Source organism: Phalangium opilio, unplaced genomic scaffold (assembly GCF_054372755.1).
Source record: "Phalangium opilio isolate 3A_F unplaced genomic scaffold, DU_Popi_V2 ptg000070l_1, whole genome shotgun sequence".
NCBI lineage: Eukaryota > Metazoa > Arthropoda > Arachnida > Opiliones > Phalangiidae > Phalangium > Phalangium opilio.
This window is the reverse complement of record NW_028324182.1, coordinates 10,959,676-10,975,161: the sequence shown is the minus strand read 5'-3', so window position 1 is coordinate 10,975,161 and position 15,486 is coordinate 10,959,676. Positions and strand designations below refer to the sequence as shown.

Below are 15,486 nucleotides of genomic sequence, written 5' to 3'. Positions count from 1 at the left end.
ATATGTTATAGTACTCTTTGCTCCCCATACAAGGATACTTTAAACTTGAGGCTACCTTAATATCGTCGTCAACTTATTTTTTTGTCTCACTTATTGTTAAAAGGTTACTTTTGATTTTTGAAAATAAACTTTGCAGGCTCGTAACTCTGTTTCTACTAGAGATACGGGGATGTCCTTTGAGTATGTTATAGTTTAATTTGTCCCCCATCTAGCCATACTAAAAACTTTGGGCTACGACAAACAGGGGCCGAGTACTTAAGCAAAACGTAAACAAACAAACCCCTCCTTAGGAAATGCATTGGACTATACCTTGCAGGCTCGTAACTAAGTTCTACCAGAGATACGGGGATGTAAATAATGAGACCTTGACACAAATGGTCGGATAATTATAAAGTTATCTACATATCCCAAGCAAATAAAAAAAAAACTTCCCGGATTCGAACCTGTGGCCTTCCGGGACAGATGCGGATGTGATAACCGCTACACTACAGATATGTTATCATTTGTAAGCGAAAAAATAGGGACAAGAAATAAAGGAAAACGTGAACAAACAAACCCCTCCATAGGAATAGCATTAGACCCAACTTTGGAGGTTCGTAACTCTGGTTCTAGAAGAGATACGGGGATGTCCTTTGAGTATGTTATAGTCCAATTTGTCCCCCATCCAACCATACTATAAACTTAGGGCTACGACAAACAGGGGCCAAGTAATTAAGCAAAACGTAAACAAACAACTTTTCCATAGGAATAGCATTAGACCCAACTTTGGAGGCTCGTAACTCTGGTCCTTGTATATATACGGGGATGTCCTTTGATTATGTTATAGTCCAATTTGTCCCCCATCGAACCATACTGTAAACTTAGGGCTACGACAAACAGGGGCCAAGTAATTAAGCAAAACGTAAACAAACAACCCCTCCATAGGAATAGCATTAGACCCAACTTTGGAGGCTCGTAACTCTGGTTCTAGTAGAGATACGGGGATGTTCTTTGAGTATGTTATAGTCCAATTTGTCCCCCATCCAACCATACTATAAACTTAGGGCTAAGACAAACAGGGGCCAAGTAATTAAGCAAAACGTAAACAAACAACCCCTCCATAGGAATAGCATTAGACCCAACTTTGGAGGCTTGTAACTCTGGTTCTAGTAGTGATACGGGGATGTTCTTTGAGTATGTTATAGTCCAATTTGTCCCCCATCCAACCATACTATAAACTTAGGGCTACGACAAACAGGGGCCAAGAAATTAAGGGAAATGTTCAAAAACATGCCATAGAAATAGCGTCACACCCAAATTTAGAGGCTCGTAACTTTGGTTCTACTAGACATAGGGGGATGCCCTTTGAGTATGTTATAGTCCGATTTGTCCCCCATCCTACTATAAAAAAGGTTTGGGGTTGCGTCAAGCCGGGGCCGAGAAATTAAGCGAAAAGTTCAAAAACATGCCATAGAAATAGCGTCACACCCAAATTTAGAGGCTTTTAACTCAGGTTCTACTAGACTTAGGGAGATGTCCTTTGAGTATGTTTTAGTGCAATTTGTCCTCCATCCAACCATACTAAGAACATAGGGCTAAGACAAATAGGGGCCGAGATATTAAGAAAAATGTTCGTCAACGTATGGCATCGTCTCGCTTATTGTTATTATGTTACTTATGATTTTAACACTGAACTTTGTAGGCTCATAACTCTCGTTCTATTAGAGATACGGGGATCTCCTTTGGATATGTTATAGTACTCTTTGCTCCCCATACAAGGATACTTTAAACTTGAGGCTACCTTAATATCGTCAACTTATTTTTTTGTCTCACTTATTGTTAAAAGGTTACTTTTGATTTTTGAAAATAAACTTTGCAGGCTCGTAACTCTGTTTCTACTAGAGATACGGGGATGTCCTTGAGTATGTTTTAGTTTAATTTGTCCCCCATCTAACCGTACTAAAAACTTTGGGCTACGACAAACAGGGGCCGAGTACTTAAGCAAAACGTAAAGAATCAAACCCCTCCATAGGAAATGCATTGGACTAAATTTTGGAGGCTCGTAACTCTGGTTTTACCAGAGATACGGGGATGTAAATAATGTGACCTTGACACAAATGTTCGGACAATTATAAAGGTCTTTCCATATCCCAAGCAAAAAAAAAAAAAAAAACTTCGCGGTTTGGAACCTGTGGCCTTCCGGGAGTGATGGGGATGTGATAACCACTCCACTACAGAAAGGTTCTTAATTATGATTGAAAATACAGGGCCAAGTAATTGAGCAAAACTTGAACAAACAAACCCCTCCATCGGAAATGCATTAGACTAAATTTTGGAGGCTCGTAACTCTGGTTCTACCAGAGATGCGGGGATGTAAATAATGTGACCTTGACACAAATGTTCGGATAATTATAAAGGTCTCTACATATCCCAAGCAAATAAAAATAAAAAAACAACTTCCCTTATTCGAACCTGTTGCCTTCCGGGATTGAGGCGGATGTGATAAACACTACACTACAGATATGTTATCATTTCTGAGCGAAAAAACAGGGTCTAGAAATAAAGGAAAACGTGAACAAACAAACCCCTCCATAGGAATAGCATTAGACCTAACTTTGGAGGCTCGTAACTCTGGTTCTAGAAGAGATACGGGGATGTCCTTTGAGTATGTTATAGTCCAATTTGTCCCCCATCCAACCATACTATAAACTTAGGGCTACGACAAACAGGGGCCTAGTAATTAAGCAAAACGTAAACAAACAACACCTCCATAGGAAATGCATTAGACTATACTTTGCAGGCTCGTAACTCTGTTTCTACTAGAGATACGGGGATATCCTTTGAGTATGTTATAGTTTAATTTGTCCCCCATCTAACCATACTAAAAACTTTGGGCTACGATAAACAGGGGCCGAGTACTTAAGCAAAACGTAAAGAATCAAACCCCTCCATAGGAAATGCATTAGACATCCAAAGTTGGGTCTAATGCTATTCCTATGGAGGGGTTGTTTGTTTACGTTTTGCTTAATTACTTGGCCCCTGTTTGTCGTAGCCCTAAGTTTAAAGTATGGTTGGATAGGGGACAAATTGGAATATAACATACTCAAAGGACATCCCCGTATCTCTACTAGAACCAGAGTTACGAGCCTCCAAATTTGGGTCTAATGCCATTCCTATGGAGAGGTTGTTTGTTTACGTTTTGCTTAATTACTTGGCCCTGTATTTTCAATCATAAATAAGAACCCTTCTGTAGTGTAGTGGTTATCACATCCGCATCACTTCCGAAAGGCCATAGGTTCGAAACCGCGAATTTTTTTTTTTTGCTTGGGATATGGAAAGACCTTTATAATTGTCCGAAAATTTGTGTCAAGGTATGTATAGTTTAAAAACAGCGGCAAGAAATAAAGGAAAACGTGAACAAACAAACCCCTCCATAGGAATAGAATTAGACACAACTTTGGAGGTTCGTAACTCTGATTCTAGTAGAGATACGGGGATGTCCTTTGAGTATGTTATAGTCCAATTTGTCCCCCATCCAACCATACTATAAACTTAGGGCTACGACAAACAGGGGCCAAGTAATTAAGCAAAACGTAAACAAACAACCCCTCCATAGGAATAGCATTAGACCCAACTTTGGAGGCTCGTAACTCTGGTTCTAGTAGAGATACGGGGATGTACTTTGAGTATGTTATAGTCCAATTTGTCTCCCATCCAACCATACTGTAAACTTAGGGCTACGACAAACAGGGGCCAAGTAATTAAGCAAAACGTAAACAAACAGCCCCTCCATAGGAATAGCATTAGACCCAACTTTGGAGACTCGTAACTCTGGTTCTAGTAGAGATACGGGGATGTACTTTGAGTATGTTATAGTCCAATTTGTCCCCCATCTAAGCATACTAAGAACTTTGGGCTACGACAAACAGGTGCCGAGTACTTAAGCAAAACGTAAACAAACAAACCCCTCCTTAGGAAATGCATTGGACTATACCTTGCAGGCTCGTAACTAAGTTCTACCAGAGATACGGGGATGTAAATAATGAGACCTTGACACAAATGGTCGGATAATTATAAAGTTATCTACATATCCCAAGCAAATAAAAAAAAAACTTCCCGGATTCGAACCTGTGGCCTTCCGGGACAGATGCGGATGTGATAACCGCTACACTACAGATATGTTATCATTTGTAAGCGAAAAAATAGGGACAAGAAATAAAGGAAAACGTGAACAAACAAACCCCTCCATAGGAATAGCATTAGACCCAACTTTGGAGGTTCGTAACTCTGGTTCTAGAAGAGATACGGGGATGTCCTTTGAGTATGTTATAGTCCAATTTGTCCCCCATCCAACCATACTATAAACTTAGGGCTACGACAAACAGGGGCCAAGTAATTAAGCAAAACGTAAACAAACAACTTTTCCATAGGAATAGCATTAGACCCAACTTTGGAGGCTCGTAACTCTGGTCCTTGTATATATACGGGGATGTCCTTTGATTATGTTATAGTCCAATTTGTCCCCCATCGAACCATACTGTAAACTTAGGGCTACGACAAACAGGGGCCAAGTAATTAAGCAAAACGTAAACAAACAACCCCTCCATAGGAATAGCATTAGACCCAACTTTGGAGGCTCGTAACTCTGGTTCTAGTAGAGATACGGGGATGTTCTTTGAGTATGTTATAGTCCAATTTGTCCCCCATCCAACCATACTATAAACTTAGGGCTAAGACAAACAGGGGCCAAGTAATTAAGCAAAACGTAAACAAACAACCCCTCCATAGGAATAGCATTAGACCCAACTTTGGAGGCTTGTAACTCTGGTTCTAGTAGTGATACGGGGATGTTCTTTGAGTATGTTATAGTCCAATTTGTCCCCCATCCAACCATACTATAAACTTAGGGCTACGACAAACAGGGGCCAAGAAATTAAGGGAAATGTTCAAAAACATGCCATAGAAATAGCGTCACACCCAAATTTAGAGGCTCGTAACTTTGGTTCTACTAGACATAGGGGGATGCCCTTTGAGTATGTTATAGTCCGATTTGTCCCCCATCCTACTATAAAAAAGGTTTGGGGTTGCGTCAAGCCGGGGCCGAGAAATTAAGCGAAAAGTTCAAAAACATGCCATAGAAATAGCGTCACACCCAAATTTAGAGGCTTTTAACTCAGGTTCTACTAGACTTAGGGAGATGTCCTTTGAGTATGTTTTAGTGCAATTTGTCCTCCATCCAACCATACTAAGAACATAGGGCTAAGACAAATAGGGGCCGAGATATTAAGAAAAATGTTCGTCAACGTATGGCATCGTCTCGCTTATTGTTATTATGTTACTTATGATTTTAACACTGAACTTTGTAGGCTCATAACTCTCGTTCTATTAGAGATACGGGGATCTCCTTTGGATATGTTATAGTACTCTTTGCTCCCCATACAAGGATACTTTAAACTTGAGGCTACCTTAATATCGTCAACTTATTTTTTTGTCTCACTTATTGTTAAAAGGTTACTTTTGATTTTTGAAAATAAACTTTGCAGGCTCGTAACTCTGTTTCTACTAGAGATACGGGGATGTCCTTGAGTATGTTTTAGTTTAATTTGTCCCCCATCTAACCGTACTAAAAACTTTGGGCTACGACAAACAGGGGCCGAGTACTTAAGCAAAACGTAAAGAATCAAACCCCTCCATAGGAAATGCATTGGACTAAATTTTGGAGGCTCGTAACTCTGGTTTTACCAGAGATACGGGGATGTAAATAATGTGACCTTGACACAAATGTTCGGACAATTATAAAGGTCTTTCCATATCCCAAGCAAAAAAAAAAAAAAAAACTTCGCGGTTTGGAACCTGTGGCCTTCCGGGAGTGATGCGGATGTGATAACCACTCCACTACAGAAAGGTTCTTAATTATGATTGAAAATACAGGGCCAAGTAATTGAGCAAAACTTGAACAAACAAACCCCTCCATCGGAAATGCATTAGACTAAATTTTGGAGGCTCGTAACTCTGGTTCTACCAGAGATGCGGGGATGTAAATAATGTGACCTTGACACAAATGTTCGGATAATTATAAAGGTCTCTACATATCCCAAGCAAATAAAAATAAAAAAACAACTTCCCTTATTCGAACCTGTTGCCTTCCGGGATTGAGGCGGATGTGATAAACACTACACTACAGATATGTTATCATTTCTGAGCGAAAAAACAGGGTCTAGAAATAAAGGAAAACGTGAACAAACAAACCCCTCCATAGGAATAGCATTAGACCTAACTTTGGAGGCTCGTAACTCTGGTTCTAGAAGAGATACGGGGATGTCCTTTGAGTATGTTATAGTCCAATTTGTCCCCCATCCAACCATACTATAAACTTAGGGCTACGACAAACAGGGGCCTAGTAATTAAGCAAAACGTAAACAAACAACACCTCCATAGGAAATGCATTAGACTATACTTTGCAGGCTCGTAACTCTGTTTCTACTAGAGATACGGGGATATCCTTTGAGTATGTTATAGTTTAATTTGTCCCCCATCTAACCATACTAAGAACTTTGGGCTACGACAAACAGGTGCCGAGTACTTAAGCAAAACGTAAAGAAACAAACCCCTCCATAGGAAATGCATTAAACTATACTTTGCAGGCTCGTAACTCTGTTTCTACTAGAGATACGGGGATGTCCTTTGATTATGTTATAGTCCAATTTGTCCCCCATTTAACCATACTAAAAACTTTGGGCTACGACAAACAGGGGTTGAGTACTTAAGCAAAACGTAAAGAAACAAACCCCTCCATAGGAAATGCATTAGACTTAATTTTGGAGGCTCGTAACTCTGGTTCTACCAGAGATACGGGGATGTAAATAATGTGACCTTGACACAAATGTTCGGATAATTATAAAGGTCTTTACATATCCCAAGCAAAAAAAAAAACTTCGCGGTTTCGAACATGTGGCCTTCCGGGAGTGAGGCGGATGTGATAACCACTACACTAAAGATATGTTATTATTGGTGACCGAGAAAACAGGCCGATTAATTAAGGAAAACGTAAACAAACAAACCCCGCCATAGGAAAAGCATTAGACTATACTTTGCAGGCTCGTAACTCTGTTTGTACTAGAGATACAGGGATGTCCTTTGGATATGTTTTAGTGATATTGGCCCCCATCTAGTCATACTATAAACCTAGGGCTACGACAAACACGGGTCGAGTAATTAAGCAAAACATAAACAAACAACCCCGTCCATCGGAATAGCATTACACTAAATTTTGGAGGCTCGTAACTCTGGTTCTATATATGATATAGTTATATTTTCCTCGCATTCAACCATACTTAAAACTAGGGGATCGAGTAATTAAGCAAAACGCTTAACTGGGGTAGCGTGTCACTTATAGTGAGATTGTATATTATGATTTTTCTCACTAAATTTGTAGGCTCGTAACTCTGGTTATACTAGAGATACGGGGATGTCCTTTGGTTATGTTATAGCCCTATTTGCCCTTCATCCAACGATACTAAAATCTAGGGGATCGAGTAAGCAGGGGCCGAGTTTTTATGCAAAATGTTCATGACGATATCCTCCATAGGAATAGCTTTACACTAAACTTTGTAGGCTCGTAACTCTGGTTCTACTAGAGTTATAGCCCCTTAAATGTTTAGTGTAAGGCTATTATATGGAGGGTATGTTTATGAACATATTGCTAAATTACTCGACCCCTGTTTACTCGATCCCTACGTTCTCAGTATGGTTGGATGGGGGGGGGCAAATCCTATATTTCTTGAGAAACGTCCTATAAAATCCTAAACTTTCATGTAAAAATATTTAAGATTCCTATATAGACCTAAATATTTTCCAAATTCGGCTAGGGCCCAGATTTCGAAAAGCTCGAGATATCAAGTTTTTAAACATATTCAAGAGAATTTCTGAAATTTTCCGTAAATCATTTAATTAAATTCCAATCCGAGATTAGTTTCTCCTGTTTTTCTGTTGGAAATAATTTAATTAGAACGGTCAAATAAGATTGTCCACTAAAGTTAGCTGTAACTTACATCCTAGCTTTTACTTCGCGGCTGTTTCTAAGGAAACAAAAGCCGGATTATTTTCGTTTAATTTTTCCGTCTTACTTCTCTTTCCACCCTCGTAACTTTATTTATAGAAAATTCTATTTTTTTTCGCCCGAAGAAACGTAGTTTTAAAATCTCATTAGTTCTTTTCTCTATAATCCCCTAGGATAAGATGATATCCTAATCCACTTGTTTCTCTTCTAATTATCCTCATATCCTTCTAGCAATTAAGCTTCCTAACAGGACGATACCGTTATCCTTTTCACCGACCTAACCATTTTTTTTTGTCCCTTCCACCTACGTTCCCTCACATCGCGAATTTATTGAATTCTTATCAAGAATATTGAAAACCTCTTACCTGTATAACATTGTTAGTCATTCGCTAGAGTTTAAACTACACGAGAACTTATGTATGATTTTTCTCGTGTAAGATGTTTTCGGGCACGTTTATGGTTCGTTTCTTAATATATCTCTAGAGAAATAAGACTTCCAACTTTCCGTGTTGTTAATTTTCTCCTTCATTTTAAGAAACTACTCTGGCTTATAATTGCATTAATTATTACCTTGAGAATGGAATGAATTCAATTAGGGTTCTCACGCGTATGTACAAGCCTACGGTAATTTTATTATTATTATTGTTATTATTTTTTCATCTAATTTGAGGATGAGTTTTGGCGTCTTTTATCTAATCAATAAACGAAGGGTATTATTTTTAAGTTAGTTAGGTCATGGAAAATTATCCCCTGATAAATTAGTTTTATATTCGTCTTGTCTTTTGCAATCCTATATCGAGATTAATCTCTCGGAACCGCTAAACCTTCTTAAGTCTCTCTCTCTCTATAAATACCTTCTCCCGAATCCCTGTTGCTTTTCTATACTTGTATACTGACCGAAAGTTGGTTAGTCGTTCTATTTTCTATTTTTTCTTTACTCTCTTCTTATTTTTTTTTTGTTGTTGTTGTTTCCTAAGAAACAACGGTCTCCCTCTTTGTTTTTCTGGAACCTTATTGGGCCAATCGAGAGGCCAATCACACTTGGAAAAATAGTGTACACATATTTATGTAATTGGATTCGCTTTTTGGTTATTATATACCCGATTAACGATACTTAGTATACCAAATTTCACGAGATATCTAAGGATTTTGTGACACTGGAAAAATATTCCGTCATAATTTTCAAAGATATGACGATTTTCCTTACGCTGGAACGATATGACACTCAGTTTTTTGAACCATTAGTTTGTTAAATACAATCTAGTGATTAACCCCTCGGCTTTTAGCCATATCTAGATATCTAAGGATTTTGTGACACTGGAAACATATTCCGTCATAATTACCCCAGATATGACGATTTTCCTTACTCTGGAACGATGGAAAACAGTTTTTATGAACCATTAGTTTGTTTAATACAATCTAGTGATTAACCCCTCGGGTTTTAGCCATATCTAGCCCATTCTTTAGCGAGGAAAAATACGAATTTTGGCAAAATTGACAGGAATCCACGACATTTGGGGGACGGAACTGTTTGTTTTGGGATACCCACGATCCCAACCGTGCACTTTTGTTTTCTTTACCCAAAATAGACCATACGATGTCGCGGTTGTTTCTGGCGTCCTTTCTTTTTAGTTTATTTTATACTTCTTGAGATGGAATATCCGCCAAGCCTTTTATCGAATTAAACAGAACCACATTGTCTACTAGAGTACATAGGCTAGCATTAGGTTAGACCCGGATATACTTCTTAATTTTATTAACACGGTTAGAGTCGCCCATTTTAGATAGTCTATGTTAACCTTGGCGCACAACCATTAACCAGATTCGCGAGATACATTAGTGAGTTCATTTGTCTAAGTTTTGGGTAATCTAATTATTTGGAAGATGACCTTTACCTCGCGAATTCATTCGTAGTCAGGGCTGCCAAACATTTTTCACTTTTACAAACTCTGATTTACAACCCTAATGATCAAAGGGTTAAAAAATGAGGGAGTTCTTTTGACTCTATCTTTTGCTTGTTTGTAGAGATGCGAAATAACCGAATTTATCGAATTTTTTAAAAACCAACGGTAATTTACCGATTAAAATTTTAGGAAAAATTAAATTTCCGTTCTGTCGACGGTTATTTTTTTTTTCAAGCGTATTCTATTAATCTACGTTGAACTGCGAACTCTTTATGCCTAGCGTATCTGCTTTACAAAGCGTGAAATATTTGGGATATTGAGTAAAAATAGGTTAGTTTATACACTTAGATTTACTCAAAAAGGTTTGCATTACGAACTTGAATAGGAAGTGTCATACTTATGGAATATATCTTATAAACTTATGCTTTGATGTTTTAAAATAGGAAGGAAATAAAAGGTTTTGAAATTTCTCGACGTAATACTACTCGGGCCGTTTTTACATCAGCAGAAAAAGCTTCTAAAATATTAATATATACATATAGACAAACTCATAAATTACGTAAGAGGAAACGCGTTAATTGAAATTAAACTGGAGCCCGAGTTCCCTTAATTTGAGAAGTTAGGGGATTCCGGCTCAATTATCTGACTCCATCCAGAGCTAATTGTCTCTATTATAAGTTCCCGTAATGACCGGCTTGCCTTTACGCTCGCGTTTTCCTATGAAATATTTGAATTTGTCTATTTCTGTCTCCAGGGAGTTTAGCTACTCCATTGCCTCTTAAAAATAATGATAAAGTAAAAATAGCAAATAATCCTGCAATCCATATCCGTTGTTTCTGTATCTTTTCCTTCTTTGTTGCTATAGTTACACGTGCTTGAACATACTATATTTTTCGTCATTTTTTGCTAAAGTAAATTCTTAGTTCCCATCTCCGGAGTGTTTTTTTTTATATAGGCCTAAGTAGACTTGGAATTTCCTGTCCGTATCGAGTAACGACTTGCGTCCGAGAAAGTAGGCTAAATTGAGATTCTCTTTAGCCTATAGCGTAGTTTCTTTTACAATAAGTAATAGCAGAAGTAGGATGAGACTAGAAGTATAGATCCTGGCACTAGTGAACAAATTTGAGGATTTCATGCCGCTTCCATCGCGCCTACACTAAAGAGAAAAAAATTGGTCAAGTTCCAAAAACATTTCCTACCCCCTTCCCCTCAACCTAAAGCCGCGGAACACGGACGCGGGTGCTTGAATCTCGTTCGGCCGTCTACCACCGCGAGCGTCTCACGTTTTGGAGGGAAAACTCAGAAACCGCTACCAGAGGACCAACCGTTGCTGTGTTATCAAGAATATTCACTTTTGCCAAATGAAGAATTTGGTTACTTCAATACTTCTAGTCCCTTATCCTACTTCTGGTAATAGGACAGATAGTCGGGTTTCTTCTTTAGTTGTTCACTTTTTTTTGTTGTCCACCACGCATTAGATTCCAGTAATATTGTAGTATGGGTAGTAAAAACAAGTGTTTCCCATCTCAAAGTTCCGTAAAGGTTCAAATGCGACAGAGAATAGTGTAACTTTGTTGTTGGACGTCTTTTATCTAAATATAGAATACGTTTATGCTGCACAGTAAAGTATATATTCTCAGGCGCTTCTTCAAGAACGACGAAGCAAATCCCCCAAAAGTTAAAGGTGGGCGTTTAAGGAATTCTTCTCTCTCGAGAAAGAGCTATTTTTCAATTCAAGAATCCCCAGAATTTCCCCAATTATGCAAATGTTGGAAGAATATCTTCCTTGGGAATCTCTTACAATCTTTTTATTCTCCCCAGAGTGAAAGGAAAATTCGTCCTTAACATTATTTGGTTGATAAAAGATAAGAGTTAAGTTGTATTTAAACTAACTGATGTTATACATAACAGGGTGTTTCTGATAAGTCGATGGAATAAATTAAGGAGGATGTTCTTTGAGTGCACGATTTTTGAGTCAAAAATGTAACTTCTATCTCCATTTATTCTTGAAATCAGTCAAATTCCCCGCCTTTTCTTTTAGTTCCCTTGGTTGCACTGGGATGGCGCCACAAGCTATAGTTAGTTAATCGTGTCTTATATCCTAGCGATGAAAGGCCACTCTAGTGGTAATTTTCTCAACTCAATGGGATTAACATTAACACTCTGTGTTACCTTTGACCCTTCTCTAACTGTAAAAGTGTCGACTGCTTATGTTAATAAGTCAGTCATTATCCACTACTAAGATGTAGTAGTATGCTCGAGCGTAGGGCTTTGACCCTGATTTTGGACTTCATCACAATTAGTAATTATTACTTAAATTCTTTAGTTGTACTAAATGCAAGTCGGCATTTAATTATTAATTAGCTTAATAAAAGTATGAATGAATCTAAGTAACGGGAGTAATTTAATTCTACAGAAGCCAAGGCTTTTAGGGCCACCTTGGGTGAGTTTGGAAATCTCGCAAGCGCGGTTACAACCTCTTAAATTTAATTAAGAAACTGATTTAGACAGTGATTTCTAATTCAATTAAGGGGTCATCACTAAAACACTCAAATCATAACTAGAAAACAGTTGGCCTAAAAATAAGCTACACTGTAAACATTTGCACAACCATTTTATTTATTACCTTTGTTTATACAAAACATCATTTATATCTATAACAATTATGGGTATTTGTCTTTAAATTAATTCATTTCAAGGTTTACCTTTCCTTTGAACTAAGGATTTTTGCGTGAAAATAAATTGCCATTGACCAGGGATATATTCTTTCTATTCTCGAAAAACACCTTTTGTTAACCGCTGGAGGACTTATTAAGCCTTTGAGAATAGTATTTTCCCACGTCATTGCGAGGGAGGGGGGGGGCGAAATCCCCTGTTCTTATTAATATTCATAGGATTCTCACGCTTTTGTTCATTTACTTGGGCGTGTACGGTCCATTTTTGACCATGACATTTGTTCCCTTTAAAGAGCGTTTAGAAAAACGGGCGACAATCTTTATATTTATATTTAAATAATATAGTATAGGTCTTTGTTTTGCAATGAATGGTCTATACTGATAGTTCTTGTCTATTTTGGTTTGAAGATACATTCACCTTGGTTGACGTGATAGTGTTCGTCCACCTTAAACTTCGCCGGGGCAATTCGGGGATTTAGTTCATTGATAAACTAGAATTAGAAAAGTTACCTTGAGTACCTGTACTTTCTCTCTGACCTCTTACCTCTTTATCTTTGGGCAGGTGAACCAAACAGAGAATTCTCATTAATCTAGATTCCCCCCTCCCCTAGAATCATTAGTACTCATTAGCGTAAATTCAGCGTGTCCGTGTAAGGGTTAAGAATCCTTTTTACTTGTGTCAAATGACCCTCTAAACCCTGCACTTTCTAGCTCATTAAGAATTTTAAGGTTCGCTCTTACAGCTCGAAATAAATCAGGCTGAATGTCAGTTGGCTTGACTTATGTTAACGTTCCTTTTTCTTATGTCCTTTCCTTATGCCGCTTGCTTAAGCCTTGGACCCATGGTCATTCGTTTTGAAATGACCTCAGAAAAAATTTAGGAAGCAAAATCCCACTTTAGGAATTGGGGCTGTGGCCACGCAAGTGGTAGACGACGCAGTCTGTACTTTTATTTCAATTTGGAGCCCATAAAATCGGTTAAGGAACCCCTTGCTAAGCCTAGCTTCCGGTTATAGGGATTAATTTTTGATCATACATAAAACTTTATATTCAATTAATCTTCGATTTAAACATGAAATTGTAACTTTTATTAGTGTTAAATACTTTTCGTAAGAATAATGTTTAAGTTGTCATTATGAACTTTGCTTAGATTCATGGATTTTTTTTTTTACTTTTCTAATTTCAGATGGTTATTTGACTGAAAGACGTCATGATGCAAAAGGGTTACCTTTGGACATCGACGAATGATCACGCAAGAATATGTGGGTCCACTTCTCGCGCTGAATGGATGATCGCAGCTGGACTAAATCATGTTTTGATCATACTGTTGGTTCCAAACGTGATAGGTTAGCATCGCGTGTGATCTCTTTGGATAATTTACTGGATCGTCGTTCAATACGTGAGTAATATTTTTGGTTTTTCTCGCTCCGCTTTGTTACGTCCCTGTGCTTTTTGCGTTATAAGATTATTTATGTCGTCAGTCGTCAAAGATCCGTGGTGATTCAATCCACCCTATACTTTCCATCGGTTCAATTTCAACCCATAATTTAGCACCAAACAAAGATAAAAATTTTTACGCTAGCATGCACTCTCTTCAAAGGCGTTGATAGTCTTAAATACATTCGCCTACATTTAGCCTACACATGACCTTGACGTCGCCACTTTTATAAGATAAAAATCGTGGTTTTGAACGCAACCTTACAGAAACTATCCCGGTTATATACTTATAGTTAATTTCCTCTATCCTGATCTAATAAAAAACGTATTAAATTCTGGGGTATCGAAGCGAACTTTTCGACAAAGATCTTGAGTAGAGTATCGGAAAGCTTGTCGAGTCAGCTCGTGTCCGAGGAGAGGGTCATTTAGGTCATCCGTATGGATCCAGCCGGGTTGACCTCTCCAGTAAATAATGGGTAGCGACACCACCACAGCCGGGAGTAAAACCTTAAGCGGTCAATATACTATACTGACCACTGTTCTTTATAGAGAAAGGTTTCTCTGGCTATATCGACAGCGAACGTCTCTTATACGCGTGTTATTTCTCACTCCTACAATCCCTCGGAGTTACTAAAGGCGGCAAGGCCCGGGGATAGATATCCCGTAGTAATAGTTCGAGAGCTCTCTAGAAAATAAGGTCACCTTTCCCTATAGAAAAACATTAAGACCCTCGCGTTAAGGATCGACTAAAAAGAAAAAGACACTCTCTACCTAGGACTTATTAGGAACTCTCTTCGGCACCGAAGTTTCTCTAGAGTTCTTCTGAACCCTTTTTTATAACCCTACACTTTACTATAGCAAAGGGACAGGTGTTAGCCGGATAAAGCTTAAAATGTACGGACAACACACAGTTAGGATGTTTTGAAAACTTTACCTTCCACCCCTGGAACATACGGAACAGAAAAATTTCTTACTTTAGTTGTATAGCAAAACTAGTCCAAGTAAAGCTGTTTGGTCTGGACGACTGGTCGTTGATGATCTGTTAGAACCATCTTTCTTCTTTCTCTGAATCCATTTTAGATTGATATTTGATGATTGATCTATAGCTTAAGCTACGTATCCAGTTCCATAATGCAATACTCCTTATACTCATAGTTAAAAAGTCTATGAAAATCAATTCCCCTGTTCAAAAACACTCAACGTGATTGGTTCTTTCATAATCATCTATAAAAATTTAACGCGCGCTATAGAATAGTTAAAAATATTCACGAGAGAACCGAATAGGGTCAAGGTTAAATATAATTTCTCATACTTTTTGGGCCTTTTTTTTTCAATTCCCCTTTGAGTCGCATTTTTTCCCGGGTTCTAGAGTGGCAGTTATACGTGTACGAATCTAATTCTCCAGGAGAAACTTTAACTACGCCGTTAATCA

At 38.1% G+C, this 15,486-nt stretch overlaps 1 long non-coding RNA gene across 2 annotated transcripts in view; it reads left to right on the top strand.

Annotated features, from left to right (window-relative positions):
* The window catches only part of LOC149661597 (uncharacterized), a 355,782-nt gene that overhangs the window by 168,430 nt on the left and 171,866 nt on the right, over positions 1-15,486 (top strand). For both annotated transcript variants that reach the window (XR_016368956.1, XR_016368955.1), the window contains exon 2: positions 13,804-14,016. This is a non-coding gene — a long non-coding RNA (uncharacterized LOC149661597). The remainder of the gene's footprint in view (positions 1-13,803; positions 14,017-15,486) is intronic.